This window comes from Typopeltis vanoorti, chromosome 9 (genome assembly GCF_054136105.1).
Source record: "Typopeltis vanoorti isolate ZY-2024b chromosome 9, IOZ_Tvanoo_1.0, whole genome shotgun sequence".
Taxonomy (NCBI): Eukaryota; Metazoa; Arthropoda; class Arachnida; order Uropygi; family Thelyphonidae; genus Typopeltis; species Typopeltis vanoorti.
In genome coordinates this window covers 91074031-91087491 of record NC_143557.1, presented here as the reverse complement: position 1 = coordinate 91087491, position 13461 = coordinate 91074031, and the positions used below count along the sequence as shown (strand labels likewise).

The window sequence follows — 13461 nt, the reverse complement described above, 5'->3', positions numbered from 1 at the left end:
TTGTAAGAGATGCATTCCAGATTCACAAGGAACGCTGTGCATTCCTTGTAATACTTTACATAAAATCCTATGGAAAAAAACAACAACTCAGCTTTAAGAGTGTAAGTAGGAGTTGGGTTCATGATAAGTAAATACAATCAATACTTGAAGAAAGATAATTTAATGAAGAAAACATTCATTTTTTGCAATGTCAATGGGCAACTTGGCAATGTTTTTCCTTGAACAGCTTGTCGATGTTGGAAGTCGCTATGTGATAGTATTCTCAAGATATGTCCGTAATCTGAGTTCTTGTCTTGGAATTCACATGCTTCATTCTGGATAAGAACTGCTCACATAAGTATGTGCTTCCTAACGAAGCACACATCTTCAAAGTATGCTGGCGAAGATTAGGGAATGCATCCTCAAAAATGTAGTCTTTGTAAAATGTAAGCAATGGCACATTGAATAATTTTTCTCTCAAAGAAGAGTTGTTTTGGAGTTCAAGCAGCTCCATTTGTACTGTGCCTGGCATTTCGGCAGCATTGACACTGAATGGCATTAAAAATAAATCTAAATAAGACTGTTGGTTACGAAAATCATTAAATCTCTCTTCGAACACACTTCACAACACTGCTAATTATGTAGCGTATTCATCAAGAGACGAACAGTTGGACTCAGCGAGAAGCTGAAAATGAATTAAGTATTTTTTTATGATTTGTGTCTCCCAAAGTTTGAGCTTGGCCACAAAAGCTTTAATGCGATCAAACAGAGTGTGCACTAGTTGATCTTTGGATTGTAGCCGTGTATTTAGGTCATTCATATGCAATGAGATGTTAGTCACAAAGGCAAAGTCTGTCATCCATTTCGGATTGTTAAATTTCGCAATCGGATTCCCCTTGGTTTGCATGAACCGCTTTATTTTGCTCCTTAAGTCAAAGACTTTTAAGAACCTTCCCTCTGCTCAACCAACGCACATCACTTTAATAAACCACATCACTGTGATCCGTTTTGCATTTTGGGTCAAAAACTTTTGGAATCAACGATGATTCAATTCTCTTGCCCTAATAATGTTGACAACAGTCACAATAACTTTCATGACATTCTGAAATCCAATAATTTTCATGCACAAATTCTCCTGGTGGATTAAACATTGGTAATTGACGAAATCTTTTCCTCCTAGTTCTGGTTCTTTCCGTAGCTGTGCAGCAAACCCTTCGTTCTTTCCCACCATAGTAGGGGCACCATCAGTTACCACAGCCTCAAGGTTAGTTAAGCTGAAGTCAAAACGCTGGAGCATTTTCTTGACAGCTTCATCATTGCCTTTCATCATTCCCTTCATAGGTAAGAGCACTAGCAGTTCTTCTGTCACATTGAATTGATGATCAGTGCCACGGACAAAGATAGCCAGTTGTGCTGTATACTTCATATCTGTGCTCTCATCTAAAGCAAGTGAATATGACGTAAATTCGGACAACTGTTTTTTTAAGGTTCCATTCAATGTCATTGGCTAGTTCTTCGACATGTTGTGCTACAGTTACCCCAGACAAACTCTGTTTTTTTTAATGCTTCCTTATTATTCGGGCACAGAATATCCCCAGCAGTGATGAGACACTTTCACAAACTCTCCATCCAAGAAGGCTTTTGATTTTTTTAGCAATTTTTTCAGCTCTTATATAACTTTCTTTGATGCATGCTTCACTCCCTTCCCTCTGCCTTTTAAACGTACCCTGCTGGCATTTTAAATCAATTCGGAGACCGTTCACTTTGTCCACACGAAGCTGTTCGTGAAGGTGATCGAAATTGGACACATGCTTTGTCTCATAGTGCTGTTTTATATTGCATTATTTTGACACTGACTCACGACAAATTAAACACACTAGCTTATCATCGATCAGCACAAAAAAGTACAAATTGGTCCACTTTTCATTAAAAATCCAACAAGAATCACTTGATGTACGCTTTTTACTCGTAAACATGCCATAGTGATGGAAGGTATAACCAAAAAATGATCCAAAATGGCCGTATAATGATTATTATCCACTGAATATGTCTCACACTAATGAAAAAAGTCTGGCAATATAAAACCACAATAGGCTATGGCTGACACGACGAACCTGCATGCTCTTATACAAGAATATCACACTGTTCAAGACTGACTGACTGGTAGTGGATGAGGTCCTCTTGTATTTATATGAAAATAAAGTATCGAGAACCTTCGAGGTGTATCTGGAAGGCACTACACAGCGCACGCGAACAAACTACTACTTCAACCATCTACCTGCAACGTTAGTACTAGTACTTAAGTACTCTTGGCGCTGGTAGATGGCTGAAGAAGCATGTCTATTTAATATTTATTTTTATAGGATTTTATGTGAAGTATTGTAATGATATGCTGTTCCGTTGTAATCATATGCTGTTAATTTCTCTTTATTTTTTCTCTATACCTTATATGTTATCTATATCCTTATATGCTGTTATTCTAATTTAGCTGTGCGCGCTTTCTCTCTCTGAATCTTTCTTGCTTACATTATTACGTACTATGTTTATCTACCCTTCGCACTACCAGTCTTATACCTGAGATACTAGAAAATTTATTTAATTTAGACTGCGCCACTAATGTCATTTAATTAGCATAAAACTCAATAATACAGCTGGCAGATTTCTTTCTCTAACACAAATTCCTTCAATAAAACTTGACACAAACAGTTGTGGTCTATTCTTTTACTTAACTTGACGCTTCGGCTATCGCACTTAGTTTCCCACTCACAAGTCCGATTTATTTAGGAACAGTGCAGTTGTAAAAATAAACAAACGGGCAGCACTCTTTTAACAAAAAGAACAAAACAATTTATTTACGTTACTATGAAAAACTACATGAATTTAAACATTAGGGAGATTGCTTTTTCTATCCATTGCTAAAATCTTTAGCATAAATTATAACCTATTTACTCTCCACTTACAAATTCAACTTATTAAACTTCTAGTTTACTTCCAAAGAGGTTAGCTAACTCTCTGTTAAGTTATCTTTACAAATTTTATATCAACTTTCAATATACCAGTCGATTCTTTTAATGACAAGTCTTACTACTATTGAACAATCTCTTAAAAGTCCATCTACAACCTACTATGAGAGGGAATATACAAAAGGTTTTAACTTACAAAAGACTGCATCACACATCCATTCAAAAGTCTTTCACTACAGTCTTATGGCATTTCTTTCATCTCAGATCTCGAGCTTCCTCAGGAATGTCTGGCTTCAGTAATATATCTCAATGGGAAAATAGTGGGCTGTGAACTACGCCCGGCAAAAGGTTGTTCTCCCACGGCAAAAAAGAAAATCTCCCGCGAGAAGTTGCTTCGGGTAATTTGCATCGCCTTTTCTCCTCTGCTTTGGCTTGCCGAAAATGCCTGGACAACTGCCGTCTCCAATAACTGTAATTGCTGCCAACTGACTCTCTTATGGACTTCCGAATCTGTTCCCTCTCTCTGGCGATGACTGGAAGCCTTTCCTTCTTCGGCAACATCTGGAAGCTCCTCTTTCTGGCGACGAATGGAACCTGGAACCTTTATGCTTGGCTCAGTTCCTTTTTATTATCCTTCTCTGAGACCTCGCACGAAGTTTGTAAACCCCCAAAGAATTCAGCATGATTCTTTCATCTTAAGTTTCAAGTTCAGTCAGCTCTTTGTTCTCTTCCGAGCTTTTCTGTTGATTGTGATTTGCCGACCATCAGAAAGTTGTTTGACCCTTTCTGACTGACTTCAGAGGTGTTTACGTGCAGAGCTCGTAAGCCTTTCACATACACACAAAGTTTATAAACACCCTTTCTTATGCCGCCATGTCGATCTATTACATACAGCTCAGCGGCAAAACACTGCCGAGCTGTATGTAGTAGATTTCAGAGTGTTTTTTAACACTCAGAGATATTCTTATTAAAGGAGTGTATACAGTTAACTTCCAAAAGGGTTATTTACAAAAATATCCAGTACAAAATATACAGAGACAAACAAGTTATTTTTACAACATTCTCAAGGGACTTGACCTATGTAAAAACTGATGTAAAGCGCTTTGATATTTTTAAGCTACATCAAGTTTTTACAGTACCAAATGCACAGCGTTCCTTGTGAATCTGGAAAGCATCTTACAATTTTAAATACCACAGTATAGCTTAGTGGCCCGCGGGCTTCATTGAAATTATTTTTTATTTAATTGCATTTTAATGTTAAGTAATTATTTTTTCAAAATGGCTGTGGGCCATGGCAAAGAGCTCTGTGGCCACCTGTGGCCCATGGGCCATGCTTTGAAGACCCCTGGCTTAAAGGGAGGGTTAATTAATTAACCCTCCTCACATGTTAATTTATTAGCATATGTCTGTTTCTTTTACATGGATTTCATAACTTCAGCCAGTTTAGCTTATATAAGATGCAACAAAGGTACAATAGATTTTATATGCACAAGAATATTTTTGAAAATGATTAGTATCTTAGTAGGCTCCATAATTTTTGAACTAGTTTGTAAGTAACTATGGCATTTATTTCTTGTAGCAGAGAAGTGATTAATATGGAAATCTGAAGCATGATAGAAAGTTCTTCTCTACTTAAGTTTTATAAATTATGTTCTATGATTACACCTGGGTTATTGATGGTAACTTAGTATTTTGGATAATGTGTTATGGAAAAGGAGAAATTATGTAGTCCTTGTTGACCATGTTTCTGAATAGCAAAAAATGCAATACCTTAAATTACATGATGAAACTGTGGTATTGTTAAAAATAATATCAGTCGAGCCAGTTATGTTATCTTTCTGTCAAAAGACTGTTTTTACACTGAATGGTAGATAAAAATACAGGAGTTCAATCTGATTGCTGCAGTGACTTCCAGGAATTAACTCAATACCAAATAATAATAATAATAATAAAATATATATACATACATAGACACTCAATTCTCCATTTATATGGTAGGTTGGTTCCAGAAAAAACTGAAGTTCCAGTGAAAACCCAATACAAACAAAGTTATTTTCAAACAAAACATATGAAAATCATTGAATAAACTATTTAATTTTAATGGAATATATTTTTATTTTAAATACTTATTTGAAGTATATACATATGTATCTTTCTTAAAGAAAATAGTGTCACTAATGAAACAGAAATTCAAAAAAAAGGCCTAAATATACCCTCGTGTATGGTTATTAAATTTTATTTGCCATCACTTTCTGACTAGCCATGTTCTTTTGTGTGAGACTGGAATTAAATCACTTCCATTACTTGAAAAACTTTGGCTGTTCATACTGCAATGGTGAAACATTTTCTTCAGTAAAAAGAACTAAATTAGCACTAATTTCCAATAATTCTGAAGGTTTTTTTTTTTTTTTTTTTTTTTTTTTTTTTTTTTTGAACTATGAACTCTGTAATTAATCATTGAGATCCTGTTTTGACTAGATCTGTGTAATTCTTCATATCGCACCATACATGACTTCAGTTCACGTTTAAACTGTTCAGCTCATTCAGTATTTGGATCGTGTAAGAAAATGACTTTGCAATTGACTAGCCATTTGAAACCCTTCTTTAATTAATCCTCAATTGCGTGGAATCGCATCATCATTATCATCACTTTTTTTCATCAAGATTCTTAAGGACAGCTTCTATTATATTTTGTCATCGCTAACAACCTTGTCAACCATCAATTCTTCAATATCTGCAGACGAAAAATCATCAAATCCTTCTCTGCCAACTTCTTGCATACAAATGAATTGGTATGCAGTTGTATGCAAAGGTAGGATTTTTCTTTTAACGTGTGTAACTTTTGACTCCCTAAAAACTTAACTACTAATAGTCTACTGCTGACCAGTAGCCTTCCCAGTAACATAAACACTTGATTAACACATATTTTATTATTATTATTAAGAGAGACCTCCAGGGAGTCAGATACTCAAGGAAGGCCACATACTATACACACCAGCTATCATACTTATTCTTGAAATCATTCGCACTGCTTGCACTCACAACATCCAATGGCAATCCATTCCAATCATGCACCACCCTATGAGAGAAAAATCTAGTCCTCACCCCCCCCTCTTCTTAGTGGCCTTCATTCTCAGCTTCCAAGGATACCCTCTCGTCCTTTCCCCACCCTCCATAATTTGAAAATTTTCACCAATTGAAATTCTGTAATTCTCAATCATATCTCCCCTCTTTCTCCTGTTTGCTAGTGTCTGCAGTCTACAAATTCTCAATCTGTCTTCATACTCAGTATTCCACAATCCTGATATAATTTTTAACACTCTCCTTTGTACTCTCGCCAATATATATCAGAATCACAACGGAAACCAGAAGACCAGATCTGTGTACAATAGTCCAAGTGAGGTCTTATCGGGGCCTTGTAAAGAGGCAAAATAACATCCTTATCTTTACATGTGACATTTGTTTCAGCATTCGAATTATCTTTTCAGTTGTATTTGCAATCTTTGCCACATGACCTCTGAACTTCAACTTCTTATCTATTAACACCCCAAGATCCCTAGCCTTCATATCAGTTTCTTCTAGCCTAATCTCACCAATATAATATGACATGGGATATCTAATCACGCTGAAGTGAATGACTTTACATTTACTGACATTGAGCTGACACCCATTTTCCCATGCCCACAATTCCAGCCTATTCCAATTGTTCTGCAAGTACTGCTACTGCATAGTAGGGTAATCAGCATTCCTGATTATCCTATCTATCTTTACATCATAAGCAAATAGCTGTGTGTCGCTTGTCAAATTCTTCCCAATATCATTAATGTAGAGATTGAATAGTGGACCAGGCACTGATCCTTGTGGCATACCACTAGTTACCTTAAATCTTGCAGGCTCACATCCCCTGTATACCACTTTTTGATATCTGTCAGTCAGCCATCCTCTTATCCATGCTAATATTCTATAACCTAGACCCATTTTCTCCAATTTATGCAGCAGTCTGCCATGCTGTATTCTGTCGAAAGCCTTAGCAAAATTCCCAAGTATCATGGTGTATCCATTTCCCTTGTCTAGTTCAATGGTAACATTGTTATAGCATGTGAGCAAGTTGCTAAAACATGACCTTCTCTTAGTCAAGCCATGTTGATCATTGCAAAGTAGAAATTCACTGTCAAACCCATTTCTGAATGTGAGCCCTAACCAATTTTTCCAAAATCTTCACCACCACTCCTGAGATACTAATCAGTCGATAGTTGGATACATCAGTCTTTGCACCACCCTTGTGAAATGGAATTACCAAACATTCCTTCCATTCCTGCAGAATCTTCCCTGTTATGAGACTCATATTAAACAGCCTGGTCAAAGGAATAGCTGAACACTCTTTTAGCACACATGCTGATATCCCATCAGTCCCTATTGCTGAATTCTTATTCAATTTGTACAACAGCTTTAATACCTCATCCTAATACACCAGGTCGATAGCTTTTAACAAAATGGGCACTCATTAGTTGAACAACCTCTTCTGCATCTGCATTTAGAAGAGTTATTCTTTCATATTCATTCTTTTTTTTACTTTCAGCATATCGACAGAATTCTTGTGGGTTGTCTTTAGCACGCAGAGTCAGTTTCTTTTCATACTCAGACTTTGCTTTCTATACCACACTTGTGAGTATTCTAGCCTGCTGCTTATAACATTCATAATGGACGTCAACCTTGTGCACATGGTATTCCTTCCACATTGTCCTTTTCTTACGAATCTCTTGCTTAATAAGATTACACATTCATTTGACTCCTACTCTATTTATTCTTCGAACTATTGGGACACATTCTGATATCACATCATTCAAGTGTTGTTTAAATGATTCCCATACACTTTCAATATTCTTTCCATCCAGCAATTTTCCATGTTATATGTGTTATATATTATTCTTAGAATAAAATAAGCTAGAGAAAAGAAAATCTTATTAAGAAAATCATAAGAGAAAATACATTTACAGAAATGTACTGCATTTATCGATACCGCAAGTTTGTGTCTTCTGTTTATGAGATGAATCGTCTGTCAATACCTACATCAATATTGTCTTATATGATACAAAAAACTGTAGATGTTATATGTATTACTAACATTAGACATCAAAAATGAAAAGATAACGTAAAAAAGAAATTCCTATTTATTTACAAGTATAATGATTCATGCATTGATAACGAAGAAGCAGCAGCATGATTGTTTTATGGTATCCTAGTGTAATTGATATGATTGCTTCACGGTAGCCTAGACTATACACTAATGAATGAATCATTATAAAATTTTTATTTTATTCTAATTAAATAAATTTAACTAATTAATAACAGTTCATTTTATGCAGCGATTTAATACTGTATCTTTACTTTAGTTTACATTTCTCTCGACTGAGAATAGCAACTTGTACGGTCTGTAAGTGTTTTCGTGTGTAAGTTTTGATAAATCTTAACTTTTAATAATAGATACTTAACTCTTTCTTAATTTTTTTGATATTTCTAGGCTACGCAGTTCATCTGCAAGTTTTTGAAATTGTCGCAAATCTCCAAAAAGTTTACCAATTTATTTATTGAAAAAAATTGCATATAAGTGGACCCACGTTGTTCAAGGGTCAACTGTATTTTTTCATCCATCCTCACTGTTGCACTGGAATATAAATGCTCTTAACTTAATCAATATAATTATATGATTCACAAATTACGAATTCAATTACCAGAGAAAAAACAGTTTCTTTTACAACTTTATAAACACTATCAAAGTAGAACTTTTTCATTAAAGCCACTTTATAGTTGGAGTTTCTTCGGCAGAAATTAGACCTGGACAATACTAATGCAGAACTCGTATTTTCGACATACAAGTTTATTACTCATCATCATCAAATTCCTGACATGTACTCTCAATGGGTGTACAGGATATTATAGTACTACATGAAAAATTTACATAATTACTAATTTCCTATCTACAATTTCCTCCAAATCAGTCTGTTACTTGTCAAGACTCCAACATTATCAGATCTTATATTTCTATCGTCTAAGGCACTTTGTACGGTATCAATCCACCTATATCTTGGTCTTCCTCTGGGTCGTTTTCCTGCCAACCTGGCAGAGAATACTTGTTTTGCTAATCTTTCTTCACCCATTCTGTTTAAGTGACCATACCACCTGAGATTAGCTCTGCTAGCACATTCCTGGATGCTGACAATGTCAAGTTCTTTCCTAATATCCTCGTTTTTAATATGATATTGCCATTGATGCCATCTGTTCATGCCTCTAATCTTTCTCGGGACTCTCATATCTGCAGTCTCTAGTCTTTGGTCAAGAGTTTTACTTCTGACCCAGCTCTCAGATTCATAAGTTAAAACTGGTTTGAACACTGTCAATTTAGTGTTCCCACTAATTTCTCTCTTATTCTATATGAATTTATTCAGTTGACTTCTTACCATACCAGCTTTGTTGATTCTGTTGTCTGTTTCCATATTTAAATTACTGTATTATTAAAAAACCCTGGATTTGATAATTATAGAAAACTTTTTTACTTGGTTACAGTGTTCATTATACTTGACAAGAAATTTAATTCTCATTTAATCCGTTATCCATTTGTAAGCAGTATATTGATGTATCTAGTCATAATCTAATCTAGTCTATACAAGTAGTCTAGCCGTGAAGTATTCTCACGACTAGACTGGATTGGATAACTGATGAAATTCTTTCTCTCATGGATCAACGCAGATCATATAAAAATCATAGTCCAACAAAATATAGAGGTTCAGAAAATTATTAAAAGCAAGATCAAAGAAGCAAAAGAAATCTGGATGAATGAAAAATGTAAAAATATAGAAATTCTACAGGAAAAGAATGACAATTTTAATCTACACAAAAAGCTGAAAGAGACCTCAGGTATATTTAAGAAAAAACAATTCTGTATCCTTGGAAACAAAAAGAGAGAAATAATATCCGAAAAGAATGACAAAATACAGGTAACCCTCGTATAACCGGATGTTAGGTTCCCTAGAAATACGCGTTATAAAAATCGCGTTATGCGAGACTGAGATGACATAGAAAAAATAGGGGTATGTTCCGAAACTTTTTTTTTTTAATTATATAAACAACAATGACACATCCAACAAAAAATATTTTTATTTAATTCATGTAAGTTAAGAAAACATAAACTATGAAACAAATATATAGTATAAAATTATAAATTTACGAATTGTACGTAAACTTCATTGCCCATAATGCATAAATACTTTAGGCAAAATAAAGTGCATGTTTTAATCTTTCATGGCACGAGGATTTGAGGTTTGGTTAATAAACATTGGTTTTTTTCATGTAATCACCTGATGCGTTACTACAAAACAGTAGAGTAATTCTATCTTTGGAAACTTTGAATCCAGGAGCTAATCTTTCATTTTTCGATATATAGGTGCGTTTTTGTATTTATTTTTTATTTTTTTCAATATAACCCAGATTCATTCGCATTGAACACCTGGTCTGCACTATAAATGTTAATTAACTTTGAGAGCTTTTTGTTTAATAAGATTTCCATCCAAAGGAATTTTCTTTTGAGTGCAATCTTCTATCCAAATCATTACAGATTTCTCCATTTTTCAATTAGAATATTGCATACACAAGCAATGCGCTTTGCACTTACCATTGACCCAACAATAAACATTTTCTCGGAGTTTATGTTGATTTTGTTTGATTGTTCGAATTGTTAATTAATTTAAATTCAAAGTCCTTGCAGTAACTGCTGAATTTTTTTTCCATTTTTCAACTGATCTAAGATTTTAATTTTTTCTTCAAGTAATGAATTTTCTTTTCACTGTTGGTTTTTCCCTTTCGTTGCAGTTTTGTAGCCATTACTAAAAAAAATTTTTTTTTACATAATAAAGCATTACATATTGCTTATAGGTAAAATGGATATGCGTAGCATGTCTAGGTACACTTGACAAATAACAGCACCTTCCAAAAGAGAATGGTCCTATGAAACCCCCAGATGACAGTCCATACCAGACATTGAGCCCCGGTAAATTGATTCCCTTGTCCACTTGAACGCCCGCATTTTCTTGAGCCCAGTAAACACAATTATGCTGATTCACTGTTCCATTAAGCTTAAATTGTGCTTCATCAGACCAAACCATCTTCCTCACAAACTCCTCATCTACCATGTGTTAAAACCGCTCTCTATGGTCTTGCGTTCCTCGAATGACAATTGTGCCTCGGCCATTTTCTTTGACTGTCCTACCGGTTATGTGTTGATGCTACTATTCATGTGAGTAATAACATCTTTTGATAGATCATACTACACATTGCTACCGTAATTTAATCTGACTTCGAAAAAAAGTCCATAGATGACATATATTAAAGTGTGTAAATTTTTTTGACGGACTCTGTATATTGCCATGCATTGTAGGAAGAGTCATTACCAAGACTGCTTTTGACCTTTATTTTGATCTCAGAAAAGAAGTGTAGTTCAAGCTGAATAGAGAAGGCCATTCCTCTCGTGAAATAACTAAAAGGGTGTCTTGTAGTCAATCTACTGTGCTGTGCTGCTGTTGAAAGTGAAAGAAACTGGTCTGCTGAAAGGAAGAAGGGGACAGAAAGAGAGCCACTGTCTATGCCATTACAAGATCAAGTTCTAAAGCAGCTCTACCTCAAAAATCGCTGTTTGTCATCCAGAGAACTGAAACGGGATTGGGAAGAACAAATGGGAGTTGTGGCAAGCTCTGCAACTGTCAGGAAAGACTCATTTGACAGGAACTGATAGCCAGCCCTAAAAAGAAGCCCTTGTTAACCAAAGAAATAAGATTGGCTTGGTTAGATTGGTACAGAGCATGCCATGATCCCTGATCAGGGGAAAAATAGTAATTTTTTCTTACAAGAAAAGGTTTAATCTGCAGGGCACTGACGGCAGACAGACAGTTCGAAGATGATCAGGGGAGCAATTCAACCCTGACTGTATGGTGTTCACAGTCAAATTCTCAGCCAGTCAGATGACCTTTGGCAGCATGTCATATCATGGTGTTGGTCGCTTGCATTTCATAAAAAGCTCAGTGAATGCATAAGTGTACCAGAAAATTTTAGAATTGCTGCCTGCTATCAGGGACCACTTTACTGCAATGACAAACTGCATCTTTCAGGATAACTCTGTCCCCTTGTCATAGGGCAAAAAGCAAAATGTACCATACAAATTGAGTTTAGTACTTTAAAAAGCTTTAGTTTTTGTTGCAGGTTAATAAGTTGCTCATTGAACACTCGGTTCAATGACTACCATGACCAGGAAACAACCCAGATCTCAACCCCCTGAAAGAGAATTTGTGGTACCAAATCAGGACTGAAATACACATGAAGCCATAAACACTTCAGAAACTCCAAGAAGCAGGAAGCTCCATCATAAGGGTATGGAAACATCAATTGTGACAATTGTATTCATCACTAAATTGATTTTGTCAATGCCCCACTGATGCCAAGCTGTAATAAAAGCAAGAGGAGGACCCACGAAGTACTAAACAGCAAAAAGCGAATTTTTAGCTTTGAATTTTAGTAAAAATGTGTAGTTGAACTAAATTTTGATATTGGTATTTGTTCTTCCAGTGAAAATATCACTGTCCACTCCATTTTGAAATATTTACAAATTTGCTAAGTTTGTTGTTAATTATGTCACATCTTGTACTAAAAAGTGCCAAAAATTAATCAAAAAAAATTTTTTATATTTTCTTCTTATTATTTGTGACAATTATTGTGTTATTATCCCTTTTCAAATAGGCATTCAAATTTAATTACCAAAAAAACATGTTTAAGCAGCTGATGTGGTTTCTGTGAAAATGAGTGTATATTTATATTATATTTATTAATAAAATCTCAACAACTGCTAAATGAATGACATGATTAATGCAGAGTAAATTTTCAACTGAGTTTTCACATCCAAATTTCTGCATTTCTGTTCATCTGTTCATCGTTAAAAAAACATTCTGGTTATAGCGATAACCAGAATGTTTTTTTAACGATACCGAAGTTTGCAATCGTAAATTGCAAAATGTTCTGAATGTCAATTGATACATTTTCTGGGTATTGAACCAATCCTAAATTATAAATGTTTGCATCATCTGAATGAACAATAATACTGAAATATCTTTTAGTTCTAATACATGTGTTGAGGCTTAAGTGCTGTGAAGAATTCATGCTGGAGGTTTTATGGAATATTATCAACACTGAGAAAGGATTAAAACTAATTTTAATACTTCTAATATTTCGTCTCCATCACAGAGACATCTTCTAATCATCTGGTTAGAAGAACACAAGTCATACATCTGCGATCACGATTATGGTCAATCTGGCCTTGCAGATCATGTTTTGGATACAACTCACAGGATCTCCTGAAAAAAAACCACCATGCTCCACCATAGTAAATTCAAAAAAAAAGAAAGACTGTTCTTTGAATCTGCATCTGCACTCAGGAATCAACCTAATTTAAACAAATATGGCATTAAACTTCCCAGAA

At 35.0% G+C, this 13461-nt stretch overlaps 1 protein-coding gene across 1 annotated transcript in view; it reads left to right on the top strand.

The window, feature by feature from the left end:
* The window catches only part of RanBPM (Ran-binding protein M), a 267873-nt gene that overhangs the window by 137959 nt on the left and 116453 nt on the right, over positions 1-13461 (top strand). The window lies entirely within an intron of this gene.